This window comes from Rhinoderma darwinii, chromosome 7 (assembly GCF_050947455.1).
Source record: "Rhinoderma darwinii isolate aRhiDar2 chromosome 7, aRhiDar2.hap1, whole genome shotgun sequence".
NCBI classification, from domain to species: Eukaryota; Metazoa; Chordata; class Amphibia; order Anura; family Rhinodermatidae; genus Rhinoderma; species Rhinoderma darwinii.
The window spans coordinates 115329001-115348614 of record NC_134693.1 but is presented as its reverse complement, the minus strand read 5'-3'; positions in this window follow the sequence as shown (position 1 = coordinate 115348614).

The window sequence follows — 19614 nt, the reverse complement described above, 5'->3', positions numbered from 1 at the left end:
AATGTATGCAGGTGCAAGAACACCCATGACTGCAGATATACAGCAAACATAGAATGGTGACAGCACCCTGCGACACTAATGCCACCTAAACCACTAAATATAAATAAATATGCACTAAAGCTAAATCTACTTACAAATAGGGAGGTTCTTAGTGCACATTTTGATCAAAAAGTGTTAGCCCACCTGCCACGACAAGGCGACCTCTGTAAGGTGGGAACCTACGCTGCACATACACCCAGAACTGGGACTAAGCCTACATATATACCTGGGGATGGTAGGATCCAGCATTGAACTGATTAAAATCACCCAGGGCAGAATGGGAGGAGTGCAAGAACAACAAGTGGAGGCAGTCACTAACCCCACATATATGGATCACATAAACACAACAAAAAGTTGAACAGCACATTCCAACTAAATGATACAAAATGTATGCAGGTGCAAGAACACCCATGACTGCAGATATACAGCAAACATAGAATGGTGACAGCACCCTGCGACACTAATGCCACCTAAACCACTAAATATAAATAAATATGCACTAAAGCTAAATCTACTTACAAATAGGGAGGTTCTTAGTGCACATTTTGATCAAAAAGTGTTAGCCCACCTGCCACGACAAGGCGACCTCTGTAAGGTGGGAACCTACGCTGCACATACACCCAGAACTGGGACTAAGCCTACATATATACCTGGGGATGGTAGGATCCAGCATTGAACTGATTAAAATCACCCAGGGCAGAATGGGAGGAGTGCAAGAACAACAAGTGGAGGCAGTCACTAACCCCACATATATGGATCACATAAACACAACAAAAAGTTGAACAGCACATTCCAACTAAATGATACAAAATGTATGCAGGTGCAAGAACACCCATGACTGCAGATATACAGCAAACATAGAATGGTGACAGCACCCTGCGACACTAATGCCACCTAAACCACTAAATATAAATAAATATGCACTAAAGCTAAATCTACTTACAAATAGGGAGGTTCTTAGTGCACATTTTGATCAAAAAGTGTTAGCCCACCTGCCACGACAAGGCGACCTCTGTAAGGTGGGAACCTACGCTGCACATACACCCAGAACTGGGACTAAGCCTACATATATACCTGGGGATGGTAGGATCCAGCATTGAACTGATTAAAATCACCCAGGGCAGAATGGGAGGAGTGCAAGAACAACAAGTGGAGGCAGTCACTAACCCCACATATATGGATCACATAAACACAACAAAAAGTTGAACAGCACATTCCAACTAAATGATACAAAATGTATGCAGGTGCAAGAACACCCATGACTGCAGATATACAGCAAACATAGAATGGTGACAGCACCCTGCGACACTAATGCCACCTAAACCACTAAATATAAATAAATATGCACTAAAGCTAAATCTACTTACAAATAGGGAGGTTCTTAGTGCACATTTTGATCAAAAAGTGTTAGCCCACCTTTAGTGGTTTAGGTGGCATTAGTGTCGCAGGGTGCTGTCACCATTCTATGTTTGCTGTATATCTGCAGTCATGGGTGTTCTTGCACCTGCATACATTTTGTATCATTTAGTTGGAATGTGCTGTTCAACTTTTTGTTGTGTTTATGTGATCCATATATGTGGGGTTAGTGACTGCCTCCACTTGTTGTTCTTGCACTCCTCCCATTCTGCCCTGGGTGATTTTAATCAGTTCAATGCTGGATCCTACCATCCCCAGGTATATATGTAGGCTTAGTCCCAGTTCTGGGTGTATGTGCAGCGTAGGTTCCCACCTTACAGAGGTCGCCTTGTCGTGGCAGGTGGGCTAACACTTTTTGATCAAAATGTGCACTAAGAACCTCCCTATTTGTAAGTAGATTTAGCTTTAGTGCATATTTATTTATATTTAGTGGTTTAGGTGGCATTAGTGTCGCAGGGTGCTGTCACCATTCTATGTTTGCTGTATATCTGCAGTCATGGGTGTTCTTGCACCTGCATACATTTTGTATCATTTAGTTGGAATGTGCTGTTCAACTTTTTGTTGTGTTTATGTGATCCATATATGTGGGGTTAGTGACTGCCTCCACTTGTTGTTCTTGCACTCCTCCCATTCTGCCCTGGGTGATTTTAATCAGTTCAATGCTGGATCCTACCATCCCCAGGTATATATGTAGGCTTAGTCCCAGTTCTGGGTGTATGTGCAGCGTAGGTTCCCACCTTACAGAGGTCGCCTTGTCGTGGCAGGTGGGCTAACACTTTTTGATCAAAATGTGCACTAAGAACCTCCCTATTTGTAAGTAGATTTAGCTTTAGTGCATATTTATTTATATTTAGTGGTTTAGGTGGCATTAGTGTTGCAGGGTGCTGTCACCATTCTATGTTTGCTGTATATCTGCAGTCATGGGTGTTCTTGCACCTGCATACATTTTGTATCATTTAGTTGGAATGTGCTGTTCAACTTTTTGTTGTGTTTATGTGATCTATATATATATATATATATATATATATATATATATATATATATATATATATAAAACAAAAAGACAGGAGCATGGAAGCAGCACTAACGAAAAAAAAGTTGGCTTGAAAATGCTTCCATTAAGGAAGTGAAACATTGCACTTGTTGGGTGAATAAACTTCACCTTTTTTTTCGTGAGTGCTGCTTCCATGCTCCTGTCTTTTTGTTATACATCATATGGGGAGAAGTCACTCCTATCATTTGAAGCTTAGCACCGACCATTTATTTGGTAATTTGCACTTGTGCTGCTCCTACCTGCCTTACTATTTTATATATATATATATATATATATATATATATATATATATATATATATATAGTTTGTTTTGCCATAACATTAAAGCCTCCAGCCTAATATTGTGTAGGTCCCAATCGTGCTGCGAAAACAGTCCTGACCCATCGAGGCATGGACTCCACAAGATGTCTAAAGGTGTCCTGTGGTATAATGCACGTAGAAGTAATATGTACAGTGAAGGAAATAAGTATTTGATCCCTTGCTGATTTTGTAAGTTTGCCCACTGTCAAAGTCATGAACAGTCTAGAATTTTTAGGCTAGGTTAATTTTACCAGTGAGAGATAGATTATATTTAAAAAAAAATCCAGAAAATCACATAGTCAAAATTATATATATTTATTTGCATTGTGCACAGAGAAATAAGTATTTGATCCCCTACCAACCATTAAGAGCTCAGCCTCCTCCAGACCAGTTACACGCTCCAAATCAACTTGGTGCCTGCATTAAAGACAGCTGTCTTACATGGTCACCTGTATAAAAGACTCCTGTCCACAGACTCAATTAATCAGTCTGACTCTAACCTCTACAACATGGGCAAGACCAAAAAGCTTTCTAAGGATGTCACGGACAAGATCATAGACCTGCACAAGGCTGGAATGGGCTACAAAACCATAAGTAAGACGCTGGGTGAGAAGGAGACAACTGTTGGTGCAATAGTAAGAAAATGGAAGACATACAAAATGACTGTCAATCGACATCAGTCTGGGGCTCCATGCAAAATCTCACCTCGTGGGGTATCCTTTATCCTGAGGAAGGTGAGAGCTCAGCCGAAAACTACACGGGGGAACTTGTTAATGATCTCAAGGCAGCTGGGACCACAGTCACCAAGAAAACCATTGGTAACACATTACGCCGTAATGGATTAAAATCCTGCAGTGCCCGCAAGGTCCCCCTGCTCAAGAAGGCACATGTACAGGCCCGTCTGAAGTTTGAAAATGAACATCTGGATGATTCTGAGAGTGATTGGGAGAAGGTACTGTGGTCAGATGAGACTAAAATTGAGCTCTTTGGCATTAACTCAACTCGCCGTGTTTGGAGGAAGAGAAATGCTGCCTATGACCCAAAGAACACCATCCCCACTGTCAAGCATGGAGGTGGAAACATTATGTTTTGGGGGTGTTTCTCTGCTAAGGGCACAGGACTACTTCACCGCATCAATGGGAGAATGGATGGAGCCATGTACCGTCAAATCCTGAGTGACAACCTCCTTCCCTCCACCAGGACATTAAAAATGGCTCGTGGCTGGGTCTTCCAGCACGACAATGACCCGAAACATACAGCCAAGGCAACAAAGGAGTGGCTCAAAAAGAAGCACATTAAGGTCATGGAGTGGCCTAACCAGTCTCCAGACCTTAATCCCATCGAAAACTTATGGAGGGAGCTGAAGATCCAAGTTGCCAAGCGACAGCCTCGAAATCTTAATGATTTACAGATGATCTGCAAAGAGGAGTGGGCCGAAATTCCATCTAACATGTGTGCAAACCTCATCATCAACTACAAGAAACGTCTGACTGCTGTGCTTGTCAACAAGGGTTTTGCCACCAAGTATTAAGTATTGTTTGCCAAAGGGATCAAATACTTATTTCTCTGTGCACAATGCAAATAAATATATATAATTTTGACTGTGATTTTCTGTTTTTTTTTTATATATAATCTATCTCTCACTGGTAATATTAACCTAGCCTAAAAATTCTAGACTGTTCATGTCTTTGACAGTGGGCAAACTTACAAAATCAGCAAGGGATCAAATACTTATTTCCTTCACTGTATACATATCTATAATTATATATATACTGTATATATATATATATATATATATATATATATATATATATATAAAGGAGAAAGCAGCAGCACTCACAAAAGACCATATGAACGGGTGCCCAATTTGCAGCTCTCCGGTGTGAAGAAAATGGTGGTTTATTCAATCCCAATACAAAAGCGACGTTTCAATCCTACTATAGGATCTTTATCAAGCATATAGCTATATCGCTATGTGCTGTGTAAATGAATGGGGAGAAGTGTATGACGCTGATTGGTCACTGATTGGTCAGCATCATACACTCCTCTGTACAACGCCCACTTGGCCAAAAAGTAAAACACGCCCAGTTGTCCATTAAGAAACTCATTAGCATAAAGCTAATATAGGTCATAACTCCATCAAAAATGATCGTTTTTCTAAATAAAAAACACTGCTGTAATCTACATTACAGCGCCGATCACATCATGTACAAGATAGGCCACTTAGAATATGGTGACAGAGCCTCTTGAAACGATAACTTTGCAACCGCTTTGAATATGACAACTATTTTTACTTTGTTTTTTTACAAGACTTATGAGGCTTTAATTTTCTAGATTAGTTTAGCTAATTCCATGTTTTAAGTTTTTATTATGAGCAGACAAATCAATAAAATTTGAAAAAAACCACTTGTAATTTTTCTATATATTTATCTATGTTATTTATGTGTGTGTTTGTGCGTATACATATATATATATATAAACACACACACACACACACACACACACACACACACACACACACACACACACACACACACACACACACACACACACACACACACAGTACCTTATCTGCTAAGATAACAATCACACTGGCTCCGTTATCTCTGGGCAGAAGCCGACAGAGGGAGAAGGAGGGGTGGTGTCGACACACATGGGGAGGGGGGAGAAAAGTGCAGACTGCTTCATTGTGAAAACACATGTTTGTTTTATGAAACTAAGTCAAAGAGGTGTCGGCACTTGTACAGAGAGCCGACACATAGATTAGTGCAGAGCTGCTCACGCTGAAGCAGCTTCTACGCTCATTAAACCCTGATGCGCGCTGCAAACGTCTATATACGTGCTAAGTGCACGGGGCATCGGCAGTTAGAACGTATATAGCCGTATGTCAGTCGTGAAGGGGTTAACATTGCCCTCTATTTATATTGGGCTACCATAAATATTACTCAATTCCACCTGTCTTGGTGTTTCTTCTTTACCAAAAAGGCTTTACACAATAAAGGCCAAGACCTACCACGTTTCCTCAGCCATGATCCATATTAGCATATATATAAATTTGACCATTTTGGTGACTTTCAAGGTCATTGGCAAATCTAAAAGAAAGCTTTAATTTTAACCACTTGTGTAAATTTCCTAATACATCTTCTCAATGACTGTAGAAGAGTCAACACTTATATTTTTAATTTTACAGAAATCTTGGCAGGTCCCGCATATAAAATATAGAATTGGTTGGACAATGTTGACATAGAATTACTAACGGATTTTTCTTTCTTTATAGTAGAATTACGTTTAGATTTGCAATAGACTCTTAGAGACTTGCCATCGCCATGTGCAGATATTATGAAGGGTAACGTAACCCTTGCAGTGCAAAGCACACAGAAAACCTGAGGTCAGGAGTTCAATTGCACACACATGTTGCATTATATAAAATTGAACTGTGAAAAAATAAACATGAGTCATCCGATTTCCACTGAGGATTTCGATGTCTAATCCAAACTAAGTGCATGCTTTGTAGCGTGTGATTTGTTGAAATACTTCAATCGTTTTTCTATTGTAAATAAACATTAATCAGTTCTATATGTTAAGATCAAAATATGAATTTTGCAATGTTTGGCTCCTCCTGATTTAACTATATAGCATTCTCATAAGTCATAGTACATGTGCGAAACAAAGACTTTAGCTTGATTCCATAACACAAGAGTGACACACTAGACTTTATTTAGGCGATCCATAGCAAATCAGATTACATCTACTATTTCCAAACTTGTGCTAGAAAAATGAGAGCTGGAATCTGATTGGTTGGTTTAGACAACTCCTGCTTTTTTTCTCTGCGGTCAGTTTAATACACGAGGCTCATTTTTTAAGTTGTTTTTTATCGTATGGATTTACATGTTATTTATGATTTACTGGATATAGGTTGCTATAAACAATACTTATGTATTTCTTAGGCCGCAACGAGAACTTGCAGGTTTATTATAGGATTATTCAGGGTTAGGGCTCATTCACACAATGGAATTTTATTCATTCAGAAGACTTTATTTAGGGGTATATATCCTATACGTTGGAATTTCTATACAGCATACCATAGCTCACTGTTTTATTTACTTCTAGGGGTGATAATGTTTTTCAAATGACCACACACAAAAACAGAACAGTTTTGCCCCCCAGACAGTATGCAATACGGCTCCACACATAGTTGAGGTTTCGAAGGAGCTGGGTGGTATTTAATTGGGTGCTTAGTTAAACTACCACCGCTCCCGCGGCTGTCGTCCTTGTGTGCCTTTTTTTTCTATCCTGCCTGCTTCAGTGGTCCTCTAGCCACCCTGTAAGTAGCTGCTAGCTAGAAGACAACTATTAGCTTGGCTCTGTGTGCTTGTCTGTCTACCATGGCTTCCTGGATGTGCCCCAGGTTGTAATCATTTATTGTGGTTCATCTTTGTTTAGTTAGTGGTTTATTCTTTAAGGTAAATATACCAAAGCTAAAGTAACATAAGGAACATTACTTGGAATTCCCCAGAAAATGACTCAAACTGCACAGCTGAGAATCTAAAATCATCACTGCAACCATATCAAGGACCATGAACGATAAACCAAACAAATCCACAAAAAGCAAATGAAACAATATCTGAGCGTTACGCAGTTTTTAACGGTTGTTTTAACCTGAAAGGCCAAATTCTGCCGCACAAGAATAGCTGCATTATACAGTATTCTCTTTCCTCATAAAACAAATATTTAACTAAAAAGGCAACAGGTAATTACCGATCTGATGAAATGCTGCACATATGTTTCGAGAGCTAATCTTTTAATAAGACATTGTAATGAGACATGCAAGAGTTATGTAATTGCATCTAATGATATACGATTCCATTATTCATATGGGTTTTAAATTGCCTTTTTTGCAATCCTGAGCAACCTCTAAATGGCAGGTTGATGGATAGTCTTTCATATGATTGGGTTCAGGCGCTTTCTTCTTGTTTTTGATATTAAAAATACATGGACCTTACAATTATACATCTGAACAATGATAGAACTGTCTAAAAATTAACATTCACTACATGACCCACATCTAACAAGTTTCCTGCATTAGGAAATATTATAGTTAACAGTTAAATAAAATAGCTAACATTTATAAAGATGGGCTTTATTAACTTTCTAGCCTCTGTTAAAAGGGTCGGTCGCTTTCTAATAAAATGTCTAAAACGCCCTAAATTGCTGTGTTCTGACACAGGCAACTGTAAATATTACATGTAAAGAAGAAAAAAAACATTGCGACAGCACCCTGCGAACGCCAAGACTACCTAATACACCTCATATAAATAAATATGCATTATTGCTGAATCTACTTACAATAGTGAGGTTCTTAGCGCACATTTTGATCAAATTGTGTGAGCCCACCTGCCACGACAAGGCGACCTCCATGAGGTGGGTCCCTAACCTAAAAATACACCTCTGTTCTTGGGCAAATGGGAGGAATGTTAGACCAAAAGGAAGCAGTCACCACCTCCATGCACAACATGCAAAACCATAAAAGAGAAGAAATAAAAAAAAATTATTTGTCTGCACATCCTAACAAAATGAAAAATGCACACGTGCATATACGCTGTGACCGCAAATACTATGAAAAAACATTGCAACAGCACTCTACGAAAACGCCAAGACTACCTAATGCACTATATATAAATAAATATGTATTTTTGCATGTTGTGCATGGAGGTGGTGACTGCCGCCTTTTGGTCTAGCACCGGCTTCTCTTTTTCCCTGCATGTAGTATTACTTGGCGCCATTCAAATGAATGACCATCCATGTAAGGCTTTCTGGCTCATAGTGGGGGGGGGGGGGGGTCCCGAGTGGAGGACCTCCCTTTATGACATAAATATTTCTGTATTTAAATTTTCACAATTGCATTTTTCTCATATATTCTTGGGGGTAAACGAAGCAATCAGTGCACTCAACATTGTAATAATTACACATTTTCTGGTGAGCTGCCCATTATACTTCTTTAATGACATAAATATGCCTGACTAGACATATGGACAGCAGTTGTCCTTATGAGACAAACCCTTTAACTCTTTAAGGGCGCATCCCACTTTGGCCTTCCAGGCGCGGCACTTTTTTTAAAAAAGTTTTTTCATTTATTTTATCCGCGTCTTCCCAGAGCTATAACTTTTTTTTTTCTGTCCAGGGCTCGTTTTTTTCAAGACGAGTAATCATTTTTTGGTACCTATAACTCATTTATTAACTTTTATTTATTTAATTTTTTTTGGGGAGGGAGAAAAAACAACAATTCCAGCATTGTTTTTTTTTGTCTTATTTCTTTACACTGTTGATTGTTAGGTGTAAATTACATTTTAACTTTAACGCTAAGTTTTTCACCAATACCAGATATGTATGTCTTTTCTTTATATATGTATTTTACTACTGTACCACAATAAAAGCATTTTTCTTTTTCTGTCAACTTTTTTATTTTCTGTCGACGTAGCTTCATCTGGGCTTGTTTTTTGTGGCACGAGTTATATTTTTCAATGGTATTTCTTGAGAAAGATATAAAAAAAGAGAGAAAACGGCGCTCCTCTAAGGTGATATCGTTCTGATGTATATAGGAGATTGATGTACAGTAGATAAGAATAGAGCTCACCTTAGTAAGTTGTGCAGTGCCTTCAGCACAACTTAACTTTGTAGCTTGTACACACTCAGTCACACTGTGCTTGCCTCTGGAGCCATAACCGCATGGGGTGAATTCGTCTCAGGAATTCGTTTCCTCGTGGTTTTGAAGTAATGCAAACTTAAAAAAAACAGATGCTCCTCTAAACGGGCGCTCAGGTGTGAATTTGAACTGATATTTTCACAAAAATCGTCGGAGTTTAAAACAACGATTTTATTCAATATACTGTTAAAATAATAAATATTCAATTGCTGCAACGCGTTTCAACCACGCACTATGGTCTTCATCAGGCATATTTTTCAATGGTACAATTTTTTGCTGCACATAGTTCATTGTTAGTCTTTTTTAAAATTGTTAAGGCCATTAATAGGAAAAAAAATAGCAATTCCTTCATTGTCTATTTTTTTTTAAACGGCTTTCACAATGCGGCATAGATAACATTTTAGCTTTATTATATGCGCTATTAGAAATGCGGCAATACCAAATACGTGTTTTTTTTTATGTCACAATTTTTCCGCTGTATGGGGATATGTTAATGTGAAAATAGATTTTCTTGTCTTTTTACCTTAAAACTTTTTTAAAATAAATTTTATTTGATGACTTTTTTTTTATCGCACTATGGGACTTGATTTCACGATCCTCTGATCACTCATATAACACACTGCAGTACTCCTGACAAGCAACCTACAGTATTAGGACCTACCTTAGGAAAGGCCTAATGGGAAAATACCCATGGCAGACATGGGGGTATTTTTTTAGGTGATGATGGGGCGATGATGAGGAACAGAGAGAGCTCCCACTGTCCCAGCGTCATATAGGCTGCAGGCGTAACGTGGCCTGTAGCCTAGTGAATGGCGGAGCAGGGAGCTGCTCTGCCATAGTATTCAATTGTATCTGCGTCCTGAGGACACAGATACAATTGAATGTGACACTCGATAGCACTAGTGCCCCCCCGGTGATAGGGACGCCATTGGCATGATGGGGCCTGTGCCAACCGGCCCATTAATGTTTTATGTGCCAGGCAGCACATAATGCCTCATGCCGCGGGCACCCTAGCAACCGCTGTGTCTACTATAGGGGTAGTTCCGTCACTGGCCAGGGGGCCCTGGGAGTATGGGGGCCCTGGGCAATTGCCCAGTTTGCCCCCCCCCCCCATAATGTCGGCCCTGGTTGCAGGAGAACAGGGCTCGGTCCCGCTGGTCAGTAGGAGAATGCAACAGACGTAAAACTTCCCAAAATAGATTTTTCCTGCCTTTGCCTGAGGGAAAAATGTGAGAAGAGAGAAGTACGGAGAACGGTGTTTCTTGTGCTGATGTGACTTTTACTGTTCTATAGAAGCTATGAAGTGTTGCAAAGTGGGCACCAATGTGGATGTAAATGACTGGCAGGCAGTCTTAAAAGGATAAGGTGATTAACAACTTGAACTGCACTGTTGCACTGTGTCCCATAAGACTTATATCTAGTCACTGTGGTGACTATGTTTGCTGGTGTGCCTATCGCTATTAAAGGCCAGCGACGTAGAATTTTTTTTGTGTGTTTTTTTTTTTTTACCATCAACAGAGCTTCAATAGGACTTGTTTTTTTGTGAGATGAGCTGTAGTTTTCCTTAGTACCATTTTGGGGTACATTTTAATTATTGATTAACTTTTATTCCTTTTATTAGGAAAGGGGATGAAAAAAAAAACTAATTTCCACCATGGTTTTATAGATTCTTTTATGGTGTTCACTGACCGAGTTCAATAATGAATGCATTTTATGGACCGATCACAGTTGCGACATTACCAATTATGTGTACATTTTTTATATTCTTTTTCCCCCATAATAAACCATTTCTGAACATTTTCTAAACTTTTTTTTTACATTTGAACATTTGATTGTTTGATCATTTACATAATACATTCCAATACTACTGTATTGCAGTGTATTATGTCTGTCAGTGTAAAACTGACAGGCAGCCTATTAAGCCTCCAGCTGCCATGTCAACCCATGGCAGCCTCATCTCTCCCCTCATTGCCCTGTCCCTCTGTCTATCAACTTCAGTAGATGTTGCAGTCGCTGTTGATCGTAGCATCTGAGGAAATTAAATGGCCAGGATCGGAGTAATCTTAGATCCAAGCTGTTGCAGGAGAGTGTTAGCTGTAATACACTGACACCCGCTATAGAAAGTGCTGGCATAGCTCCTGTGTACTCCTCATCTCCATTTCCAGTACATGTACAGCGCTTGGCGCTAACTACATAACGCCAGCCCTGTACATGTGCGACTTGTTGCGCCAAAGGATTGATTCTGATTCATTGGGAGATTTTTCAAACATGGAAAAGTGGAGCAGTGACCCTTAGCAACCAATTTGTGTAACCACAGATGCTACATTCGCTATTGACCATGTTATCTGAGGGGGCTAAAAGGCTGAAATCGAAGTGATCTCTGATTCTGGCTGTTGCAACACTTGTGCGCCAATTGATTAATTCTAATTTTATCAAAACTAATGCAATGGAAAAGTGGAGCAATTACTCTTAGCAACCAATTAGGATGCATCTTTCAGTCTAAAAAGGGCCTATGAATAATTAGATCTGGGACCTGGTTGGTTGCTGTGGAACTGCTCCATTTCTCCAATACACAAGTTTTGATACATCCCCCACATTAACTTTCTGTACGTGTAGTCTGTAGAGGTCAAATATTATACTTAATTTAATATCCTTGGGTAAAGATTAATGCAGAGTGGTATATTAAAATATAAATGTTAAAAGTTCACTATGATAATATCAGATTAGTGAAACAGTTACCTGATTAGGAATGTTCCATCTACGACCACTCCTTGAATACCTTGGTTCATTGTGATGCCAGAATTGTTAAAATCATATTTATTTAACTCAGAATTACGTTTCGTTCGTTCTGGCTTTATTAATTCATTTTTCCCCCCAAACAATGGCTCCTTTAACGTGGTTGCTAGTACATAATCACTTAGATAGCTGAACATGCCACAATTAAGTCTTCAGTATTATTGAGCGGAACGTACTGTCAGGATATCTGTCTTTCAATAAGTATTTCAAAAGCCTCCTGTTGCCAGTATGAACTAAAGTACTTTAAAGGGTTTAATACGTAGATGTTATCAAATTGTGCAGTGTGTTTTGCAAGTTGGAACCAATTTGAGTTTGCTAAGCTCCGTATCCTGATTCAAGAGTACCTTTAATATAATCCTGGAGGAAATGTATGACTAGCTAAAACAAACAATAGAGACCTATACATTTCATATAATTTAGGTGTATATGGTATTTAATGTATTACTGCCTAAAGTTTTATTAAATTTAAAAGTAGAACTTATGAATTCCTTGCTGATGTTAAGCCCCTGAGATGATCTTTGAGTTTATTTATCAGTGTTAAACAAATGTAGGTTGGCTCTCCCATTACTTGGATAATATACACTTTAAAGTCATAGGAAACAGTATTGCACATTGTGATGTAATAGTATGAAAATAATGTGCATAGTGATGTCACAGAACAAGGATAATGTCACAGAACAGGGATAATAAACAGTGATGTCACAGCTATTGGCTAAGAACCACAGTATAGGAATAATAAACACAACATCATAATACAAGGTTAGAGCACAGCACAGTGATGTCACAGAAAAGACATAATGTCACAGCACAGGGATAATAGATACAGCAACATAATACCGGATGCACATAGTGATGTCACTGAACAGAGATAATGTCACAGAATAATGATGAACACAGTGATGTCACAGTTAGTGGTTAGGGACCAAAGGCGGAAACAGACAGCGGAGGGTCTCCATGTGGGTACAATATGGGTCACTTGCTCTGCAATAGCGCGTTATATAGCACCTAATTGTGACCTATTAAATTTTCTAGCCCAGTACATTATATATAATCTAATAGACAGTTAAGGCCTCATGCACTTGACCGTATCCATGTGCATGGCCGTGATTTTAGGGTCAGCCGGCCGCGGATTGTCACCCGCGAGCCGTCAGCAAATCGCGGGCCGTGCACATGGCCGCGTCCATTATTTTCTATGAGCCTGGACACAGCCGTAATAAGACATGTCCATTCTTTCTGCGGTCCAGGCTCCTGGGCAATGCACGGACCGTGGAAACCACGGTCATGTGCATGGGCTCATAGAAATTAATGGGGCTGCAATTCTCCCGTGGATTTTCGGGGGAACTGCGTCCGCAAAGGCATGTTCTTGTGCATGGGGCTGTTAGCTTAATTTTGGGGAGCATTGGGCTAAACTATCTACTAATGCAAATGCAACCTCATAGTTATGCTCCTGGTATAGATACCATAGAATTAGCATATGGTAAGGCAATTAGATATTTGGAATTAAAAGCCCAGGCTTGGATATGGTACTAAAAGACATCAGAGAGTCAGACACTAGTTTTCAGGGCAATCAGGTCACTTTCAATTCGCAACAAATTTATTCAAATTAATTTAATAAATTTTGGGAAATTCTCTTATATCTTGTGAGGGGTTGAAGAGGAGGCAGAGAGAAGTGGGGGTAGAGCTCTCATGAGTCCGCTGTATTCTGTCTTTTCCACTCTCTTAACTATTATATATATTTTTTTGTGCCGTTTAATCTAATAGCCCAGTGAACCTGTCACTAAATGGGACAGAATATTATGGTCCAGTTTAACCCCTTCGTGCACCCGGACGTGCCATTACAGGGGGTGATGTTTGTAGCACGCACTAAGCGCGTTCCATATGCATCGGGTGTCAGCTGTGTTTTACAGCTGACACCCAAGACTATCAGCCAGGAACAGCGATCGCGCTGTTCCTGGCTGTTTAACCCCTTAAATGCTGCGGTCAATCGCGGCCGCAGCATCTGAGGCATTGAAAAGAGGGGGGTGGCCACACAACTCATCACCCCCCCGGAACGAGAACGGGAGGTGACGACGGTTGTCATGGCAGCCCAGGAGCCTAATGAAGGCCACCGAGACTGCCTTCACTCACTGGCAGATTAAGTAGACCATAGGCCCTGGGCTGTTACCCATACTTGGGCCTCCCTTTCTCTGCTGCCACCCTGCCGCGCCGTAACTATTGTTAACAGTACTTTTTTGTGCAAGCATTAACAAATGGGTGGTATGATTCCCCTTGTCACAGGGCTGTGTGCCTACATACTGACAGTATCACACTGTGCAGGGACACATCCTCCTGACAAGGGGAATGGTAACACCCATTTGTCTATCAGTCATGGATTGCATAAAGACTTTTTGTGAAATACAAGGTTTTCCTATAATAAACATGTCGGGAAAGGTGACAGATTCTCTATAAATCTAGTGACTCACAGGTGACAACGTCTCAGATTCTAGTCGTTTTTTTCCCTCTTTTCTTCTCCATCCGGTCCAAACTTCATGACGACTTCTCCAGGTCATGACCCATTTCTGCAGAATTTGCTGCTTAGATGTCTTCGGCTCCTCACTTTTCCAAAATTTCCACACCTATAAACAAAGATAAAATTATCATGGTGCCACACACTGTGCCCCTAAATATAATAGCGCCATACTCTGCACCCCTGAATAAAATAGTACAAACACTGTGCCCCTGAATATAATTGTGTCACACACTGTAAAGTAAAGCACCACACACACAGTGTCCCCTGTAGATAGCCCCGCATAGAGCCCCCTGCAGATAACGCCACATATAGCCCCCTGTAGATACTGCCACACACAGACCCTGTAGATAGCATCAAACACACTCCCCCTGTAGATAGCGCCACACACACCCCCTGCATATAGAGCCACACACACCCCTGTAGATAGTGCCACACACACCCCCTGTAGATAGCATCACACACAGCCCCCTGTAGATAGCGCCACACACATCCCCTTGTAGATAGCATCACACACAGCCCCGTGTAGGTAGCATCATACACAGCCCCCCGGTAGATAGAGCCGCACACATCCCCCTGTAGATAGAATCACACACACCTCCTGTAAATAACGCCACACATGAGCACCCCTGTAGATAGTGCCACAACCCCCTGTAGATAGCGCCACCACCCCCCTGTAGATAGCGCCACACACAGTCGCATTTAGATAGCGCCACAACCCCCCCTTTAGATAGCATTACACAGCCCCCCTATAGATAACGCCACACACAGCCCCCTTTAGATAGTGCCACCCACTGTAGATAGCGTCACACACAACCCCCTGTAGATAGCAGCACACAGATACCCCTGTAGATAGCACCACACCTCCTGTAGATAGCGCCACACACAGCGCCCTGTAGATAGCATCATACATAGCCTCCTGTAGATAGCGCCACACACAGCCCCCTGTAGACAGCGCCCCCCCTGTAGATAGCACCACACAAAGCCCCCCTATAGATAACATCACACACAGCCCACTGTAGATAGTGCTACACCCCCTATAGATAACGCCACACACAGCCCCCCTGTAGATAGCATCACACGTAGCCCCTGTAGATAGCGCCACACACAGCCATCTGTAGACAGCAGCACACGCCCCCTGTACTTAGCATCACACACCCCCATTAGATAGCACCACACAGACCCCCTGTAGATAGCGCCACACACAGCCCCCTATAGATAGTACCACACATCGCCTCCCCCTTGTATATAGTGTCACAAAGTGCTTCCCCCCTTGTATATAGTGTCACACAGCGTTACCCCCTTCTATATAGTGTCACACAGCACTCCCCCTTGTATATAGCGCTACACTGCGCTTCCCCCCTTCTTGTATATAGTGTCACACAGCGCTACCCCCCTTGTTATATAAAGTGTCACACAGCGCTACCCCCTTCTATATAGTGTCACACAGTGCTCCCCCCTTAAAAAAAGGCTTAGATAATTTCCTAGAACAAAAAAATATTTTCTCCTATACGTACAAATGTTTACCTTCCCTTTTCCCATCTCTTGGTTGAACTTGATGGACATATGTCTTTTTTCAACCGTACTAACTATGCAACTATGTAACTATGTATATAGTGCTACAAATCGCTTCCCCCTTCTTATATATAGTGACACATAGCGCTCCCCCTTGTATATATTGTCACAAAGCGCTTCTCCCTTGTATATAGTGCTACACAGCGCTTCTCCCCTCTTCTTGTATTTAGTGTCACACAGCGCTACCCTCCTTGTATATACTGTCACACAGCGCTTCCCCTCACTTGTATATAGTGCTACACAGCGCTACCCCCTCTTTTATATAGTGTCACACAGCGCTCCCCCTTCTTGTATATAGTGCTACACAGCGCTTTCCCCTTTCTTGTATATAGTGTCACACAGCGCTCCCTCCCCTTGTATATAGTGCTACACAGCGCTTCCCCCCTTGTATATAGTGTCACAAAGCGCTCCCCCTTCTTGTATATTGTGTCACACAGCGCTTCCCCCTTTGTATATAGTCACACAGCATTCCCCTCTTGTATATAATGCTACACAGCGCTTTCCCCCCTTTCTTGTATATAGTGCCACACAGCGCTTCCCCTCCCCCAAAAAAAACAAATTAAAATATATATATATCACTCACCTTGCCCCGTTCCCGCGAAGGACGGAGCGCTACACATCCTCCGAGCGGAACGCATGCGCAGACCAGCGTGATGCAGTGACGTGATCACAAGGGCCTGCGCAGGGAGTCTTTCCAGCACCTTATAGGCTGCAGGCCAGGCGTGGCCTGCAGCCTATATAGTATTCATTTATATCTGTGTCCGGAGGACGCAGATACAAGTGAATGTGGGTGTCGCTAGCATCGGGGAATTCTCCGGTGCTAGCAACACCATCTGGCATGAGGGCGCCCAAGGACGGCCTTAGGATAGACGGCGCCCCATGTGAAATGATCTTTCGGAGCCCCACCCCATCATTTAAAAAAAATTCCCCATAAAAAAACATATAATGCCCCATAAAAAAATTCCCCATAAAAAAACATATAATGCCCCTTTAGTGCATCCATACAGTATAATAATAATGATATAATGTAATATATTACAACCCCTTCAAGGACACAGTATGTACGCCTACACAGTATAATGTCCGCTTAGTGGCCTGCACACAGTATAGTGCCCCCTGTAGATTTTGCCATGCAGCCTCCCTGTAGACAGTACCATAATCCCCCACCTCCTCCTTGTAGATCGTGCCAAACAGCCCCTCCACCTCCCCCTTGTAGACAGTGACCCCAAACAAAAACAAAAATTGTACTCACCTAGGCCCCGTTCCCACGACGGGATCCTTGCGTAGGCCGGCATGATCCTGTAGCCTAGTACAGAGTTTCCCAACTTTTCGGACTCGAGGCAGCACTAGAAAAATTTAATTTCCTCAGGGCACCCCTACCAAAAATTGTTTTGAGAAAGACAGAAAACGGCTAAAAACAAGCACTACACTCGTAGGGTATGTTCACACAGCATTTTTTGTAAGGCAAAATAAAATCTGCCTTAAAATTCCTTCAGGCATTTTGAAGCAGATTTTGGATTGACAGCATTGTTTGACCTTTTTTTTTTTGCGTTTTTTCTTAAGCCGTTGAAGCTAATGCAAAAGACGCAGGCAAAAAAGCTCCAAACGGGCGCCACAGGTATTTTCTGCCTACTATTAATTTCAATTGGAGGTCAGAGGTCACTTGAAGACCATCAGCCCCCACTCACAGTAAAATTACCATCAGCCCGCCACTCACAGTAAAATGACCATCAGCCCACCACTCACAGATTCCCCCTGTAGATAGTGCCACACAGCCCCTTGTAGGTAGTGCCACACAGCCTCTATTAGGTAGTGCCACAGAGCCCCTTGTAGATAGTGCCACACAGCCCCTTGTAGGTAGTGCCACACAGCCCCATGTAGAAAGTGCCACACAGCCCCCTTGTAGATAGCGCCACACAGCCCCCTTGTAGATAGCGCCACACAGCCCCCTTGTAGATCGTGCCACACAGCCCCCTGTAGAGAGTGCCACACAGACCCCTGTAGGTAGTGCCACACAGCCCCCTTGTAGATAGCGCCACACAGCCCCCTTGAAGAAAGCGCCACACAGCCCACCACTCACAGATTCCCCCTGTAGATAGTGCCACACAGCCCCTTGTAGGTAGTGCCACACAGCCTCTATTAGGTAGTTGCAACAGCCCCTTGTAGGTAGTGCCACACAGCCCCTTGTAGGTAGTGCCACACAGCCCCCTTATAGATAGTGCCACAGAGCCCCCTTGTAGATAGCGCCACACAGCCCCCTTGTAGATATCGCCACACAGCCCCCTTGTAGATAGTGCCACACAGCCCCCTTGTAGATAGTGCCACACAGCCCCCTGTAGAGAGTGCCACACAGCCCCCTGTAGAGTGTGCCACACAGCCTCTTGTAGGTAGTGCCACACAGCACCCTGGTAGGAAATGCCACTCAGCACCCTGGTAGGGAGTGCCACACAGCCCCCTGGTAGGGAGTGCCACACAGCTCCCTGGTAGGGAGTGCCACACAGCCCCTTTGTAGGGAGTACCACACAGCCCCTTGGTAGGGAGTACCACACAGCCCCCTGGTAGGTAGTGCCACACAGCCCCCTGGTAGGTAGTGCTACACAGCCCCCTTGTAGGTAGTGCCACACAGACCCCTTGTAAGTAGTGCCACACAGCCCACAGCCCCCTTCTTGGTAGTGCCACACAGCCCCATTGTTGGTAGTGCAACACAGCCCACAGCCCCCTTGGAGGTAGTGCTACACAGCCCACAGCCCCCTTGAAGTTAGCAACCCCCCTTCCTGTAGATAGCGCCACTGTAGCTCCCTGAAGGAGCAGAATCCCTGTGTGGGCGGGGATTCCTCTCCTGGAGTGCTCCCCTTGATTTCTCTGTCCATATATGGATGGCCATGGGGGGGGGGGCCCGGCGTGGGCGCCCTCATGCCCGGTGTCGTCGCTAGCAGCTGCTATGGCTGCTACAGTGGAGCAATGCCACTGAGTGAAGAAGCGCCCGGGCGTAAATGCGACTGCTGAGTCGCCGGGCCTGGGCACTTCTGAAACCTGCAGGGGAAGGGAACCAGTGCAGTGCCCCGTTCCACCTGCTGGAGTGATGTACCCTGTGCAAAGGCACAGGTCGCACACCCTTAAGGCCGGCCCTGAGGGGGCCCGTGCGGTTATGTGTGGTTTTGGAGCCTTGGGCCCCCAGGCGGCCGCTCAAACCGCACCAAAGGATGATCTGCCTTCATTCTGCCT